The sequence below is a fragment of the Myxine glutinosa genome, chromosome 7 (genome assembly GCF_964187855.1).
Source record: "Myxine glutinosa chromosome 7, kmMyxGlut1.1, whole genome shotgun sequence".
Taxonomy (NCBI): Eukaryota; Metazoa; Chordata; class Myxini; order Myxiniformes; family Myxinidae; genus Myxine; species Myxine glutinosa.
The window spans coordinates 110,355,152-110,373,728 of record NC_136267.1 but is presented as its reverse complement, the minus strand read 5'-3'; the positions used below and the strand labels follow the sequence as shown (position 1 = coordinate 110,373,728).

Below are 18,577 nucleotides of genomic sequence, written 5' to 3'. Positions count from 1 at the left end.
ATTACATTTTACAGAGGGTGATATTTACAACAATTTACTATACAATACAACACAATAAAAAAAAACACAATCCTCATATCCGCAGCAATATTTTCAAATATATTGTTACAGACGCGGTGGTGGATGTTGGTTTACCGAGCGGTTTGGTATGACCACGTCTGCACAGTTTACCCGATTATACTCGAACGTTGCCGAGTCGCGCTATGCTAGGTCAATAAAGGAAAAGGACACCACGGCTGGGATTCAAATGACACGACACCAAGGGTTCAGTTCTCAAGACCTCCGGAGGAGGTTATATTGTTACGGAAGGTTAGATTACAACTACAAGAGGGACATCATAGAAAGACAGGCACTTAGACACACTTATATTAACCCCAACAGACGACAGATAAACGGGACAAGGCTGACTCACACGGGGATTGATGGCAAGGAAAGGCAGAATCGATCGCTCCAGGTGCACCTGGGCTCAGGGCAGGATCGACCCGGTCCGGTCTAGAGATGCGGGGAGGTCGCAGCGCTCGGATGGCGTCTTGTCTGCTCAAGCTGGGGGCGCATCTGACGTCACGTCCGGTACGTGGCCGCGTATATCCGGCGGGGAGTGACACGCCCTCGGCTCGAGGTATGGGAAAGGTCCTAAACTCACTACTGGTGCCATATAATCACATTCTGGTGCAACGAAGAGTCAGAATTAATGGAAACGAGTCCTTAACTGACATAGACTAAGAATAACTAGCAAGATGTCCGAAAGTTGTCTACGTGAGATGCGGTGGACCTGGGCACGACATTTAATGGGGGAAAAAGGGGAAGGTCGGTTCTACAGAGTGTTGTTTACAGACAATGGGACGAGGGAATGGGGGATTGGGGATAGTTGGGGAGCATTGGGGAAATAGGGGAATATTTACAAGCGGATATGGAGGCCAAATGCCATATTCGCAACATTGCACCCTTCTCTACCCTCGGGGCATCCCGACCCGATAAATTTTTACCTACTTTAGTGTGGCACGCAGATGTAGTTCCCTCTACTATTAACTCTACCCTGAGTGCGACAGTTTTACAGATATTCACAAATGAGTAAATATGTCCCCCTGCGACGTTGCACCCTTCTCCTCACAGAAACACACCCACAGGATAACCGAATCCGGAAAGAATTCGCAAACTAAACATACAGCCGGTAGGGAGCATTATTTACACGACTACGCTGCTATTTACACTACGATCCAGGACCTGTTTCTGGAGGAACACATGCAGATGTTATGCATAGAGAGAGCACGCATGCAGCATCGATACACCAACCCACGAGTGCTCTGTGGCCTACGGCCTTTAATAATGTGCAGAGCACCCCTTCCAAGCATCAAAAGCACCACCCCATCATGTACAGTCAGCACCATCCGGTGCACCAATAAAGTGTTTAGTGATTATTGTGTGGTGTCGCAGCCGGCCGATGTTCTGCCGCTGGTCTTGCCTTCGTGTGGTGCACTTGGCCTTCTTACTTCCTTCAAAAAAAATAAAGAAAGGCGCCAACCGCGTCCATTTCCTTATTGTGGCCGTCAGGGGGCCAACTATTAGTGGTTCACCTGTTTGGCATAGGTGCCACGTTGACCCAGAGGTCCATCAATGGGTGGTGCTTGGCCGCAAAAGAACTGCGGTCCATGGTGGGTGGCCACAACCATTGCGGTCCATATGGTGTATCGATCCAGGCAGCAAACAGCGAAAGTGCAGGCCCACAACTGCGAAGCCAGCACCTCTTTCTCCTCTCTCTCTACCCCAAAGCCAGATCCTCGGAGGTGGGAGACAAAAGAAGCAGACAAGTGAGTAAGGTGGTAAGGGCGCAAAAGTGCACGCAATGTAAGGTAATGCACACTGGGGGCACATGGGAACCAGGTGAGACAGGTACGTTCCTACCGTACGCCCCCCCCCCCCCCACCAGGTAACCTACATGGCCCCTCCCTTACCCCTTACTGTATCCACAAAACACAACACTACCCATAAACATCTACTTTACAAATCAACAAACATCCCTACTGTCTTCCCCGTTCCTCCCATAAACCAAATTCGTCTTCTCTCCCTCCTAACCAATCAAATTTGCCATTTTCAACTCATCATAATTTGCCATCACCAATTCATCATCAGTCCCTCCTAAGGGGGGAGAGATGGAATCACCCCAATGTCTCATCCACGTCGTGATGCGTCTCACAAATCCTCACAATCTCATTTCCTGCAACAAAACAAAGAAAACACAGGTGTGGAGTCATCATCATCACCACAGGTAAGTGGCTGCGTATGGTGCGACAGGTTCATCAATCCTAACTATTTCCTAAATGACTTTAACAACTTTACACTACCCGGGGTCTTTCCCCGGCCAAACCATTGGCCCTCTTACACTATGGGTTCTAAAAACCAATTCCCATTGGCCAAACTGTGGTGCTTTTCAATTTGGGGTCTCACTCCCCCGATTCATCTCCCGGTGCCCTCGCACAATTTCTGGGCTGTGGCGTGTACCTCTCCCAGTGGGTCTACCCACCTGCACACCTCCACCACTGCAGTTGCCTCCGAGCTTACCTGCTCCTTACCCTAACCTAACTACCTGGGGAAGGCCCTCTGGCGCTCTCCCCACTCGGTGCCCTCTCTGGCACTGGGCTACCCGGGTCCGTCCTCCGGATCCTCGGGCCCCATCCACAACTCTACCGGCTCCCAGAGCCCCCCTGCGGCCTCACCTGGCCGACATCCTCACAGTGGTGGAGTGCCCAACCAACTACACACACTAACAGGCTACACGCCCAGCCATTTCCACAACACTAATGCACCCATTCACAACACCATTCTGCAACCGCACCACAAATGCCAATTTCCAACCACAATTTACCTATACCCTTTACCTAACACTTACACTACCCGCCCCGGGTACTCGTGAAAGGGGTCCACTCTTCCCCCATCCACACCTTCGCACCATGCACACCACTCCGTACCACTTACTCCAACTCTCTCCACACACCTGTACCTGCACACCTGTGCTCTCACACCTGGTGCCACCTGCACCCTTCTCTCCCCAAGCGCATTCGCGCTGATCCACAACACTCACTACTCACACACTGCTCCACACACCTGTCCAGTTGCACACCTGTGCAATCACACCTGTTCAATTCTCACACACACAGCATCATCTCAGCTAACTACTCCCTTCTGAAACTTGCGCTTCCCAGTCGTCCCTTTAAACTATTGCGCTCCCACGTCATTATCATCCATACTAATCTACCTGCGTCCCCACCACAGGTATCAGTCACTATCTAACCTTAACGTCACCTAATGTCATCTTCGCTAGATCCCTATCAATATAACCTAACCCACCCGGGCTAGTTTTCACTGCCATCAACCCCATAATCTATTGCTCCTTTGCCCCACCATGGGAAGGGTGGCAGGGATGCCCCCCCTTACCCACCGGGCCCATCGCTCACTACCAATTTTGCACATCAAATTTCCACCAATCAAAAATTTGCCAATCCTACTCATCATCTGCCAATCACTACTGCCAATCCCTTGCCAATCATCAAATTTTGTTTTTCTAATTTCGGGGCCAAAACACTAACCTCATCACCCAGTCTACTCACCAATGCCTCTCGGTGCGCCAATTCCTGTCCAAAGCCCGGCTTCGTAAAGCCAAGCCATGAATGCTGGTTGTTTTGTGCCGGCGGCTGGATGCGTCCGGCATTCGGGGCAGGGACGGGGGCTTACCCGGGCCGAGATCCCACGCACCACCTCGGCGTGGAGCCATCCAATGTCCCGATCTCGACCTGCCGGCACGTCTCCACAAAACGTGGTCGCCATGACGACCCTTCCTATCCAGCTGCCCGCTCCACCTAGTGGAGCCTGGACGCGGCCGTTCAAAGCGAGGCCCGGCACGCACCGAGGGCCCGCTTCGGCTAAAAGTCGACCTAACCTCTAACCTGGTTACCGTCGATGCTTCACCTGGATTCTTACATGCATATGCTACCCCTTGCTTGCTCATACCTTTCCTTACACACCCAGGTACCCTCATTCCACTCACAGCCTTGGTCACACACCTGACCACCGAACACTTTGGCACACATTCGTTGGTCGCACACCTCACCAACACACCTCTTCGCGCCCCCTCCTCTGTCACCTCCTCTGTGACAATCACAGGTGTGCTCTCATTCGCACACCCAACCACGTGCCTCACCACCAACTCCAGCGTGCATTCCCACTCACGCTCTACCATTCCAGGTGTGCATCCTTCCATCCCAGGTGTACATCCTCGCTCACCTGTCACAACCAACTCACTCTCCTTGTCACTCTCACTACTCTCACCTCCATTCTTGACAGCGCACTCACCCTTACTCTTGACAGCGCACTCTTTCCTCATGCACCTGTCCGTCACACACCTTTCTCTCGCACACTCTCCCGTTACACCCTCTGTAACACTCACCACAGGTGTGCATTCTTCCTTGCCTTTGACAGCGCACTCTTTCCCCATGCACCTGTCCGTCACACACCTTTCTCGCGCACACTCCTGCGCACACTCTCCCGTCACACCCTCTGTAACACTTACCACACCGCGCCTCCAGGTGCTCCCTCGCACACGCGCTACGACCGACTCACTCTCGCCAGCACCCTCACTCCTTGGCACGCACTTTTTCCTCACACACCCCAGAGTCGGACTTTCTTGCACACCTCCTTTTTCGCACACCAGACCTGTCGCACACTTCACCAACGGCCTCTCACGAACACCCGGGTCTATCTCGACCCCCAAGCTTCTTAAATCCCCTGGCGCATCATACGCACGACCATATTGGTCACCACTTACACCGGGTCCTCTTCCTCTTCGCTTCTCCTCCATCACCTGCGAATCCCTCATCCGGTTAATGAGCACATCATCACGATCCAAACACAGACTTTGGACCAATTCTTTTATCTCCTCTTTTATCTCTTTCTTATCCCCTCTCCGTCGCTTCTTAATTTCGCTCACCCCTTCTTCCACTTCTTCTAATTTCTGCTTCACCTCCTTTATTTCCCGGTACGTCTCCTCAAGCTCATCCTCTAAGGCTACCTTGACCGTTTCCATGTGCGTCCTCACCTGCCGGTCCTTCGTCTCCATTACCTCTATCACCTCGTCCAACCTCGTTGTCAGTCCCTCACGTACCATCTGACATTCCCTCTTCGTCGCTACCAAGTCATTTTTTTAGGTCATTTTGTGTCGCTTTTAACCCTCCTATTACCGCAGTGTTCCTTTGTACCTGCTCCACTAACTCCGTCTGTCCCACCGTCAGCTGCTCCACCTCCTGCGTCAGGTCCTCTATGCCCCCTTGTAACTTTACAGTCCCCTTTCTCACCTCCTTCTCCATGTGCTCCTTACAGTGCCTCACCTCCTCGCGCACTCCTCCGACCTCCTCACTCACTCCTCTTCTGATCTCCTCTCCCATCACTTGCATCTCCTGCCCAGATGCCACCCTCATCTGCTCCATTTCCTCCCTGTGAGCATCCAGTTTGTTTTCTACCCCCATTCTGACCCCCTCTATCTGCTGCCCCATTTGGTTAACTTCCCTTTCCGCTTGGTCCCTCATGTCCCTCAATTTGCCTTCCATGGTGTTTTCTAACCCCTCTAACCCTTTTTGCATCCCTTCCATTTTATTCTCTTGAGCGGCCATTCTGTTTTCTACCCCCGTTAACCCCTCCTGTATTTCCCCTAATCTATTGTCCAATTTCCCAAATTTCTCGTCTAACTCCTCAAAATTATTGTCTAACTTCCCAAATTTCTTGTCTAATCCCTTAAAATTATTGTCTAACCCCTCACTGGTACCCCTCGCTTCGTCCCTCATTACCCCCATTTGGTTTCCCATTACCCCCATTTGGTTTCCCATTACCCCCATTTGCTCACTCTGAGCCCTCGCTTCGTCCCTCATTACCCCCATTTGGTTTCCCAACCGCTCACTATCAGCCCTCATTCCCACCATTTGTTCCATAAGGGCCCTCATTTGCAGGAGGAAAAGGTTCGAATCCACCAGGGGCGCTGCCACGGTCGCGGGCACGGTGACCAGCGAGGCGCCATTTTGTGCGTTTGCTACCCTCGCTGCTTCGCTCTCCTCGCGTCCCTCAATTTGGTCCTGGACCGACCCTGCCTCACTCTCCACTACCGGACCCCAGCCGACTTGGTCTGCCATAGCGCGACTTTCAAAATTCGGGTTTTTATTTCCGTATAACAAAATCAAATTTCGCCGTTATAATTTCGCGCGGGAAACGCGCTCCGAATCGATTCTACTACAAATTTGGGCCTAATAAATTTAGTCCCGGGTTCGAATTCCACTCCTCGACACCAATTGTTAGACGCGGTGGTGGATGTTGGTTTACCGAGCGGTTTGGTATGACCACGTCTGCACAGTTTACCCGATTATACTCGAACGTTGCCGAGTCGCGCTACGCCAGGTCAATAAAGGAAAAGGACACCACGGCTGGGATTCAAATGACACGACACCAAGGGTTCAGTTCTCAAGACCTCCGGAGGAGGTTATATTGTTACGGAAGGTTAGATTACAACTACAAGAGGGACATCATAGAAAGACAGGCACTTAGACACACTTATATTAACCCCAACAGACGACAGATAAACGGGACAAGGCCGACTCACACGGGGATTGATGGCAAGGAAAGGCAGAATCGATCGCTCCAGGTGCACCTGGGCTCAGGGCAGGATCGACCCGGTCCGGTCTAGAGATGCGGGGAGGTCGCAGCGCTCGGATGGCGTCTTGTCTGCTCAAGCTGGGGGCGCATCTGACGTCACGTCCGGTACGTGGCCGCGTATATCCGGCGGGGAGTGACACGCCCTCGGCTCGTTAGCTCCGCCCCAGCTGGAATCGGCACGTTGCTTCTCATTGGGTGCGTGCGGGGGGGGGTTACCGGCTCCGCCCTTGACGAGGGGCTGACAAGGAGCCCCTTCGTGGTAACCCCGCCGGAGCGCATCGTCAATGGCGGCTAACCGAACTGGTGTGAGGACGCACACTCCCCCGCGCAGCGCCGTTGTTGTAGTTGTTGTTTGTAGTTGTAGTTGTTGTTGTTGTTGTTGTTGTTGTTTGGGGAAGAAGATGGGAGGAGGTATGGGAAAGGTCCTAAACTCACTACTGGTGCCATATAATCACATTCTGGTGCAACGAAGAGTCAGAATTAATGGAAACGAGTCCTTAACTGACAGACTAAGAATAACTAGCAAGATGTCCGAAAGTTGTCTACGTGAGATGCGGTGGACCTGGGCACGACATTTAATGGGGGAAAAAGGGGAAGGTCGGTTCTACAGAGTGTTGTTTACAGACAATGGGACTAGGGAATGGGGGATTGGGGATAGTTGGGGAGCATTGGGGAAATAGGGGAATATTTACAAGCGGATATGGAGGCCAAATGCCATATTCGCAACAATATATATACCAGCAGAAGTACCCGGCATTGCCGGGCGGGGGAGGGGAGAGGAGGGGAGAGGAGGGGAACGGGGGGGGGGGAGCGAGCCCCTTGGCAAAGCAAGCGATTTTTTTTTTTCATAGCGTCATAGCGTTCATAGCGATTTTTTTTTTCATAGCGTCATAGCGGCATAGCGTTCATAGCGATTTTTTTTTTCATAGCGTCATATCGTTTTTTTCATAGCGTCACAGCGTTCATAGCGTCATCACGTGATCGCTCTGAGTGAATCAGCGCCTACCTGCTCCGATTCCGTGCGCTGAAATGCGCTGAGGTAAATATGAATATAAAATATGGATCGTCAAATATTTTGAGTTCGGCCATGTTCGTCCCAGGCTCAATGGCCATGTCTATGCCAAATATCAAGCACGTAAGCCTCTCCGTTTAGGAGTCTATCAGTAACATTACACACACACACAACCTGTGTTTTTATATATATATATATATATATATATATATTAGGGTGCATCAAACGCCCCATGATTTTCAAAAAGTTGTTGTATTTTAATGGCTATTCCCTCAAATGTTACACTTGTTGGTAGAAGTATGTATGCAAAAAATAGATGAAATCAGAGGTGGTCCTGGGTGGCCACCGGCCACTTTTATATATTTAGGGCCATTTAGGGCCACAGCTAAACTACTTTACAAGATAATGTAAAATTAACTACAAGATAATGTAAAATTAACCATTATACCTATATACAAAAGTAAAGTCCTACTTTTACTAAATGCCTAATATCAAACAGTTAAAACAACCTTACATGTCAATGTAAAATTAACCAAAATCGTTCTTCATATTACAAAGTTGTAGTACAGTGTTGTAGTATTGTACTTTCATTGATTAAAAGTTTGAAAATGTATTAAGCACAACGCCAATGTCACTACTCCAACTTTGCTCGTTTCCGCAAATTTGGCCTCGCTTTGCGGTCACATTCAACCACTTGAAGAAGATTTTGGAAGTGGTCTTCTCTTCTTGCAGTTGAGACAAAATCAGTTGCGAGCTTTACTGCTCTCTCCGCAGGGTCATTCACAACATTAAGCCCATCCACAATGGACTTGGCTGCCTTGAAGTGCTCATTGTTCTGCCAAGTGTCAACATCCTCTGTTAGGAAGGTCATATCTAGGTGAAGAAGGTTTACTGTAAACCACGAGTCCTCTTTCACAAGATCAGCCAGGGTTGTCGCTTCTGTAATTTTTGGAAATGACGGTTTGCCATATCCAGAACCGTAGCGGTGTTTTGGAGTGCTTGGCATTTCATCTGGTTGTATGGCCAGTAACACATCTGCAAGGGCACGACGATCCTTTTGAGGAATTGCATTGCTGAACAGTGCCAAAACAACCAGTTCTGGGGTTAAATACCACAAATGTCTATCAAAGGCTTTCACAGCGCTGACTGAAATGGTTGAGTTGACAGCTTTATAGTTGAGCAGAGTCTTGTAAAAGCACAAATCAAACCATGGGGCATTTGAAGCAGACTGACATATGAGCCACCAATCACAATAAATATAAACAACAAAAACAACAAACTCCTTCAGTTTTTTCTGTTGATGTTGTGTTGTTACAGTTCCTCGAGGTAGTAGAGAAATTTGCTCTTCAAGTAGGCATATTTTGATGGAATAAAGAATCTTTGACATCCACCTTGCTTTATGCATGGCCCCTGGTCTGTGGAGTGTTCCTTGTTTTGTGACATCATCATCGAGGACTACCTGGCAGAGTTGTGCCATTTCCTTGTAGTCTTCCCTACACGGCCTACAGTATGAAGCGCTTGTGCGGATTGTGCTTAAAACCTTGTTTTTGCAGGATAAAAGCAGCTGTTGTGCATAGTCATTGTACATGGAAATGTCAATTTTGGTTAAACTTTCATTCTTTGCATGCGATATGCGTTCCCAATTCTTCTGGAATTTTTGGAACAAAGATACTTCTGGAGACTTTGATGCCTCAATTTTGAGAACATCAAACACATGATCCAGGATTACCTCTCCAACATGATGGCGACATGCACACCACAGAAGAGCACGGTCCAGTTTTGATTGAATGGTAACACAGGCAGCTGTAACGTGTCCAGTGTTTGATGCTGTTGTGTCAAAACATAAGTTGACAACTGATTGTTTGCACTTCCATGAATGTAGATACGTGTAAGTGTGCTCGGCAATGATGTCACCTGATGACCTATCACTTCCAGGAGGATATCTAGCCACCCCCAGTAGCTTTACATCAGTGGCATTCCCAACCAACACTGGCAATCTTTCTTCCTTGACATTCTTGTTTGTGAGCGTTGGTATCTGCTTGCCATCCCAGTGAAGTGTTGCAGCTGTTGGGGCGATCCAATTTTCTTGAATATCTTTGGCGATAGCACTTGTTATTGATCGTCGAGCCTTATCAGCAGTTGAGTACGACTTGGCCACACGACGTGGATCACCTCCTGCCTCTTGAATTACAGCTTTGGTGAGCGCAACCTGTTGAACAGGAGTTATGTTTAGTCGAGTAGCAACAGACACAACTGAATGTCTTTTCAGAATATCATGAGGAATAAAGGCAGATGTACCTGCATATGTTGATCTGTGGTGACTACGCTTCCTTTGAAACTCTGGAATCGCCTCTTCTTCAGTTTCTTCCAAGCTATCTGCAGAGTCACTATCATCAGAGCATACAGAACTAATTGTCATCTCTTGTACACTGGATGATTCATGACGTTCTCGTCTTGAAGCTTCCGCTAAGAGGCGTTTTTCTTTTCTATGATCTTTATCAACTTTCTTCTTGTCAACACCACCAAATGAGGCTACTCTGTCAGATTTCATTGACTCTAAAAATACTCTATCTTCCTCATTCTTAATGTTTGTCATTGCATCTTTTGTCCATACACCAAAGGTCTTATCAAGACGTTCATTCATGGTTTGCAACTTAGCCAAAGTGCTTGGAGATTCTCGGCGAGAAACAGGTATTTGACGCAATTTGTTATTGTCATTAAGAAGGTCAAGTATTAGTTTGCAGCATTGATGGTCTGAAAGCATAGGAATATTTGCTTTAGTGTAGAATTTTTTCAGCTGGATAAGGACGATGCTGGCAGATTTCCATTTCAGTGGCTGAGTTTGTTTGCCTTCACATATTTCTTTCTGGATGTACCACATCACGCATCGAAGAACCTGCCGGCAAGTTGGGAGGCGGACTCCTGTCAATGTACCATCTGCTTCTGTAAAAGCATTGCCAAGACCAAAAATGGCACTTGCTAATCTGGTCTTCTTATCTGCCATCTGAAAGAAAATAAAGGATATTATTAGACTACTAGTATGGGACCCACGATTAGACCTCCGATTTCATTCATGTAAAAATACAAACTAATTATCAAACCATCGTTTTTTGCATAAAATTGTTATATTTGTATTCCTCTCATCAAGACCTTCAATTTGATACCAAACATGACTAGGTTTGGGTGTAAAATAACAAAATCAAACATTTTTACATAGTGCGGCCCCGAAAATGGCCCTAAATATATAAAAGTGGCCGGTGGCCACCCAGGACCACCTCTGATTTCATTTATTTTTTGCATACATACTTCTACCAACAAGTGTAACATTTGAGAGAATAGACATTAAAATCCAAGAACCTAAGGGCGTTTGATGCACCCTAATATATATATATATATATATATATATATATATATATATATATATATATATTGTGGATATGAGAATGGTTTGTTTTTTTTGTATTGTATAGTAAATTGTTGTAAATATCACCCTCTGTAAAATGTAATGATTCCTTGTAAATACCTCCGTAGTGTAAAGGTCAAAGGGCGTCTCGGTAGTTATTCCATGAAACACCACATTGCAGGACCAGATAAAACCCTTGTTCAGTAGCTTATATCTTATTATGTGTCTTAGGGTAAGGCCGTGTCTCCCATTAATTTAAATACTCCATTGCACCAAGTGAAATAAGAGTAGATCCCCTTTCATTTCATTTCAATGGCCAACTGCATTTTGGGCGGTTTTCTTCAACCACCATTGGCCACGAGGCAGGGTTGGGGAAGAAAGGCGGGTCCCCACCTCGTCAGAGAGGGGAGGAGTGGCCCGGCCCCGAACAACCAACCAAGCACGAGGGGTTTGGTTTGAGAGGGCGGAGGAAGAGCGATCGGGGAGGTTCGCAAAGGTTCAAGGGTGGGGCTATATATAACCCATGAGGGGCGTTCCCCAAGCAGATGAGTCCAAGGAAGGAGCTGAGTTGTGAGGTCCAAGAAAGAGCGTGTAGAGAGGTCCATGACAAGAGCTGAGTTGGTCGTCAGGGGTGGTCAGTGGTTGCGTTGAGTGGTTGCGTTGAGTTGTCGGTGGAGAAAGAGTGGTTGGACCAAGAAAGCGAGAGGAGAGAACCCGTCACGCCAGACCCCCCACCAGCGCGTCGGCTCCACCAAGCAGCTCCGACCCGTGATCCCGCGCACACGACAGGCTCGGTGGCATCAGCGGCCGTCGAGGTCCAGCCTGACGTCCCGTGCGGGATCAAGCTCCAGCCAGCTCCGTGCCGCCCTCCCCCTCCAGCCACACACCTCCTTCCAGCCAATCCACTCAGCAATTCCCTGCGTGAGTCAGTGTCTTCGTTTGTTCTGTCTTGGGTAGTAAGTAAGCCTGTTAGATAAGTTAATAATTTGCACTGTGTCACCTGCGTCTCATGTCCCTGTACATAATCGTGACTGCTCCTTTTTGCTTACGTGTACATAATAAACCCAGTTACTCTTCTGTACGTCTTCTTCTTCCTCTTTGCATTCGGTCGCTTTAGAGTTTTCCAGATTGAGCAGCTGCGGCGCGATACGGCCAACGTCTGGGTGAATCGGGTTTTAGTCGGGGAACAACTGTTCGGCCGCGGTTATACCACCGCTCGGTAAAAATAACATCCTAATCCGCGGACCGTAACAATATATATATATATATATATATATATATATATATATATATATATATATATATATATATATATATATATATATATATATATATATATATTTATTGTTGCGGATATGGGATTTGGCCTCCATCCATATCCGCTTGTAAATATTCCCCTATTTCCCCAATACTCCCCAACTATCCCCAATCCCCCATTCCCATTGTCTGTAAACAACACTCTGTAGAACCGACCTTCCCCTTTTTCCCCCATTAAATGTCGTGCCCAGGTTCACCGCATCTCACGTAGACAACTATAGGACATCTTGCTAGTTATTCTTAGTCTATGTCAGTTAAGGACTCGTTTCCATTAATTCTGACTCTTCGTTGCACCAGAATGTGATTGTATGGCACCAGTAGTGAGTTTAGGACCTCCCCATACCTCCTCCCATCTTCCTCATGAAACTACAACAACAACAACAACTACAACAACAGCGCGCGGGGAGTGTGCGTCCTCACTCCGGCTCGGTTAGCTGCCATTGCCCATGTGCTCCAGGTTACCTCCAGGTTACGGGGTTACCACGAAGGGGCTGGCTGTCGGCCCCTCGTCAAGGGCGGAGCCCGGTAACCCCCCGCACCCAATAAGAAGCAACGGGCCGATTCCATCTGGGGCGGAGCTAACGAGCCGAGGGCGTGTCACTCCCCGCTGGATATACGCAGCCACTTACCGGACGTGACGTCAGATGCGCCCCCAGCTTGAAGAGAACCAGACGCCACCTCCAGCGCGACGATACCTCCCTGCATCTTTTGGACCGCGCTATCCTGTCCCTGAGCCGAGGTGCACCTTGTGCTGTCCAGCGACTACCTGCCCTTCCTTGCCATCAATCCCTGTGTGAGTCAGTCTTGTCCCGTTTATCTGTGGTCTGTCGGGAATCAGATAAGTGTGTCTAAGTGCCTACCTTCCTATGCTGTACCTCTTGTCCTTATAATCTCAACGCTCTGCATACAAATATTATAACCTCCTCCGGAGGTCTTGAGAACTGTACCCCTGGTGTCGTGTCATCTAACCCAGCTGTTGTGTCCTTTCCTCAATTTGATTTAGCGTAGCGCGACTCGGCCAACGTTCGAGTATAATCGGGTAAACTGTGCAGACGCGGTCATACCAAACCGCTCGGTAAACTAACATCCAAAACCGCGTCTGTAACAATATATATATATATATATATATAATATATATATATATATTTAAGTTCAACGGAAGTCAAATGTTGGTATGCTTGGGGACGCCTAAGAAGAAGATCTTTGTTGGTCGAAAGCTTGTCAAAAATGAAAGATCGACGTCCTGAAGCTACGTCCGCATCTGATTGAACCTCCCGATTATTTATTTAATGCAAATGAGACGCCCTGCTCGTACTGTGGAGTTTATACTATTTCTTACAGTTTATATACTCACATATATATATATATATATATATATATATATATATATATATATATATATATATATATATATATATATATATATATATATGTATATATGAAAAATAAAACAAAATCAGTAAAAAGAAATGCATGTTATGTACTTCAATATCATGAATGAATTTATTTTGAAATACAATTTTTTATTTCCTTCACACGAATTTCAAAAATGACCATATTTCTGGCTCACCCTATATAGATGCATATATATATATATATATATATATATATATATATATATATATATATATATATATATATATATATATATATATATATATATATATATATTGTAACGGAACCCGACGTCGGCCTATGGTTCCCCTTTGAGGGGGGATTAGTCCCCTCGCTTGTCACTGACCGACGTGGTCCTGAAGCTGCACCGCGACCTCCGGAAAGGCCGGTGAGCAGCTTCGTTCGCGACCTCGGATAAGATGTTAATGGATTGCCGAGCGGATGGCGGCCGCGGCCCGAACTGTTACCAAGACTAACCCGATTCTGAACGTTGGCCAAATCGTGCCACAGGTATTCAATTGGGAAAAGACAAAGACGACGGATGTGAAGAAGAAGAAGACAAGAGGTAGGAAATACGAATAGGATTTATTACTATTTACAACCAAAAGAAACCAAGGAGAAGGAAGGATAATAAAATAAAGGCAGAAAGAGGGACGGACCAGAAGGACACAGTGAAACTTAGCTTACCTATGCAGTCTTAATTAATACCCAGGACAGAACAAACAAAGACGGACTCACACGAATGGGGAATGGAGGCAGGAACGATTGGCTGGAATGGTTTGGGACGGCAGAGAAGGGGAGGAAGGCACGGAGCTGGCTGGAGCTTGATCCCGCACGGGACGTCGGGCTGGACCTCGACGGCCACCGATGCCACCGCAATCTGGCTCCCGCGAGGTAACGGGTCGAAGCTGCCTGGTGGAGCCCATGCTGCCTGGTGGAGCCAAAACTGCTGGTGGAGCCAAAGCTGCTTCTCTGGCTCACCTCAGGACGCGTCTCCTTTCTCTCTCCGAGGGCTCGTCTCGCCTCATCTGCCGTCTCTAGCGCAACTCTTAGAACTCCCTCAAAGGCTTCCGCGCGCGCTTATATAACGCCTCGGGCGATCAAGCCGCCGGCCTCCAGGAAACGCCCATCGGGTCGCTCTCCGCAGTCCGATTGGTGGGCACGGGCTCTCTGGCTCCACCCTTGATGACGATGGGTGGGCACGCCCTTCTTCCCCGAGCTGACCATGCCGTAATGGCAGCAAATGCAGTTGGCAGTAGAGGCTTTGGGAATGGGAATGAAAGGGGATCGATCTATTTGAATTTGGTGCAATGGAGTGTCAATTAATGGAAGACACAGCCTTAACCTACATAGAATAAGGAAATAAACTACCAACAAGGAGGAAATCTATGATTGGCTAATGTGATTGTTTATGACCTAATTACGGGACACACTTTGACCTTTATACACAACTGGAGGAAGGAGGGTGATATTTTACAATGTACTACACAATAAAAAAAACAATTCTCATATCCACAACAATATATATATTATATATATATATATATATTCATGTTACTGCCACTCAACTGCTAGCGACGCTCAAAAAATCCATACAAGATAGATTATTACATTAACAAGAGTAAAAATATTCTCTCACTCCTAAGCCTGGTGTTGGCTTAGCGATTAGGGCGCAGGCTTGGGATCCTAGGATCCTTAGTTCGAATGTCGGTCGATCGCTGAATTAACGCCAGGGGGGTTGACTCAGCCTGTCATCCTTCCGAGGTCGGCAAATTGAGTACCAGCTTGCTGGTGATCCCGGTGCGTACCCCGATTTAGAATAGGTACACCGTTTCCCTGCCGAGCCCATTGTAAGAGGCAACCAAGGGTTGACGTCAGGAAGGGCATCCGGCCATAAAAGCATTGCCTCAAACAGGGAACCATGATTGTCATGGGGCCTGCAAGGCTAACCCCTGTTCTAGCTGAGTAAAATGGCCTTAAAACTATCATTCATATTCATTCATTCCTCTCTGCGCTTGCATGGTCAGGAAGAATTTAAAGCCAATGTACGGTAAAATGGCAAACTTGTCTTCCTAATCATGTTTTGATTCATATTTAAAATAAAACATTAAATTTAAACGAGAACGGCACTCAGTAGAGAGCATGCCTCCGCCAGGTGAACAGTTTACGTTTTGTATCCCAGAGTAGACCAGAAAAAAAAAATCACAATACAGAATCACATTAAATCGAAATCATCCGTCCACAACTTTTTGAGATATCGTGCTACGTATCGTTTTTGGCCCTATCTCCCAATGGTGAAGACAACAACAAGCAACAGGCATTTTAAGGCCATTTTCCCTGCAAGAGTGGGGGTGAGCCTTGTGGTCCCCATGACAATCTTCTCCATTTTGCCCTATTTTCTGCATCTCTCCTTGTTAACCCCCTTGCTCGCATGTCTTCTTCCACCGTCTTTAGCCAAGTCTTTCTCCGTCTTTCTCAGTCTTCCCCGTCCTCTACTTCCTTCTACATTCATTTCCATCACTCTTTTCAACCAGTCACTTTCATCCTTCCTCAACACATGACCAAACCATCTCAACCTGTTTCTCTTCACACCATCCATCACAGGCTCTATTCCCATCATCTTTCGCAATTCATCATTTGTCTTCCTCTCTCTCTCTCAACGATACTCCACACATCCACCGAACCATTCGCATTTCCACCCTTTCCAGCCTTCGTTGCTGCTCTACGTTCATTACTCATGTCTCAATCCCATAAATCATAACACTTCTCATACATGCAGCATACACCTTTCCCTTCAGCTTCAATGACACTCACCTCCTCGTCAGCACACCACTCAGTTCCCGAAACTTCTTCCATGCACATCTCACTCGAGCAACCGTTGCAGAGTCTGATCCACCTTCTCCATTCAGCATGTCTCCAAGGTAACAAAATGTTTTCACGCCATCTCCAAGATCCAACTCAACATTTCCTCCATCTGCAGCTCCCTCTGTGCACACCTTACAATTGAATGTAGCTGCCACACTGGTTAGTGGTTAATGACCCTCTCAAACCACGACATTTTTGATGAACCCACTCAGCGCACATTGCACATTGAATGGAATTCACTCCGACACCCTTCCTGCACACAGCACACGGCCACTTCCCAGTTCTTTCCACCTCACCACATGCTTTACCACTTGCCATCACCTTCGTTGTTCTGATATTCACGTTCAGACCTTTTGTCTCCAAACATTCCTTCCACTTGTTCATCTTCTCCTTCAGTCCATCCATACTTTCTGCAATCAACACCAGATCATCTGCATACAACAACTCCCACGGTAAACCCTCCTTTACGTTCTGAGCCAGCACCTCCATCACAGCTACAAATAGTAGTGGACTTAGTACCGACCCCTGATGCACTCCCACCTTCTCCTCAAACTCACCACTGTTCCCGTCCTTCGCCCTTACAGCTGTGCGCGCTCTTTTGTACATTGCCATCACTACTCTGATCAACCATTCCTCCACTCCTAACTTCCTCAATGCCCATGTCACTACTTCACATGGAACCCTATCGAATGCTTTCTCCAGATCAACAAACCCAAGAAACAACTTCTTCCTCTTCTCCATATACTTCTCCTGCAACTGGCTCAATAAAAAGCACGTCTGTCATTCCTCTTCCTGGCATAAATCCAAACTGCATTTCGCCAATCTTCACTTTCTTAATTATCCTCCTCTCCAACACCCTTTCCAATACCTTCATTCCATGCTCCAATAACTTTATCGCTCGATACGAGCCACAGTCCAGAGGGTAACCTTTCCCCTTGTATAGAGGGACGAGGGTACTCAGTTCCCAATCCACTGAAATGCGGCCTTCTTTCACCACCAAATTGCAGATCTCTGTCATTCTCTTCACACCCCAATTTCCCGCTGCCTTCAACATATCTCCCACGACTCCCGTCGGCCCTCCCGCTTTTCTACTCTTCATTGCTTTTATCGCTGCCTCGACTTCCTTCTCGGTTATTTTCTCTGCCGGTCCTAAAACTGGGTTAGAGTAACCCAGTTGTTACCCCCCCTTCCCCCCCCCCCCCCTTTTCCCCCCTTTCCTGCTATGTTGCCATCCCATTCATTCTCTGCATTCAACAGTATTTCCATATATCTCTTCCATCTTCCTTTAATTCCATCTGGGTCCATAACGATTTGTCCCACTTCATCCTTCAAGCAACTCACCCCCATCACATCACACCTCTCTTTCGCTATCTGCTTTGCAATCCTGAATACCGCTCTCTGAACCTCTTCCAAATCCAAGCGTTCTCCGAACATTTTCCTACATGCCTCCTGTGCCTTTGCGACCTCTTTCTTTGCAGCCTTATAACTTTCATGCTCTGCTTTTTCTGCTCCCGTACCCTTCGCCTTCTGCCACTCCTTGAACTTCTTCCTCTTCTCGTCAATCCTCTTTCCAACTTCATCATCCCACCACCATGTTTCCGAGTGCCTTGGTGATCCTTTTGTCCATCAACATACCTCACCAACGGCTCCCAATGGTGAAGAATCCCTTAAAAATTCTACTAGCCGGATCCAGATCCAGATATTCACCAAAATTGAATCGATTCTTCCTTGTCACACACCCAACCTCTCCACCAAGTTTTGTCCAAATCCATCTATAACTTTTTGAGTTTCCTGCTATGTATCGTTTTTGGCCTCGTCTCTCAATGGTGAAGAATCACTTTAAAAAAAAAAAATTTACATATCCGAATCCATATTCAGATCTTCACCAAAATATA

At 47.3% G+C, this 18,577-nt stretch overlaps 2 protein-coding genes across 4 annotated transcripts in view; one reads left to right on the top strand and one right to left on the bottom strand.

Moving 5' to 3' along the window:
• The window catches only part of LOC137431586 (hyccin), a 576,074-nt gene that overhangs the window by 46,643 nt on the left and 510,854 nt on the right, over positions 1–18,577 (top strand). The gene's annotated exons all lie outside the window — the stretch shown is intronic.
• Positions 1–18,577, bottom strand: part of UTP15 (UTP15 small subunit processome component) — a 93,226-nt gene that overhangs the window by 59,369 nt on the left and 15,280 nt on the right. The gene's annotated exons all lie outside the window — the stretch shown is intronic.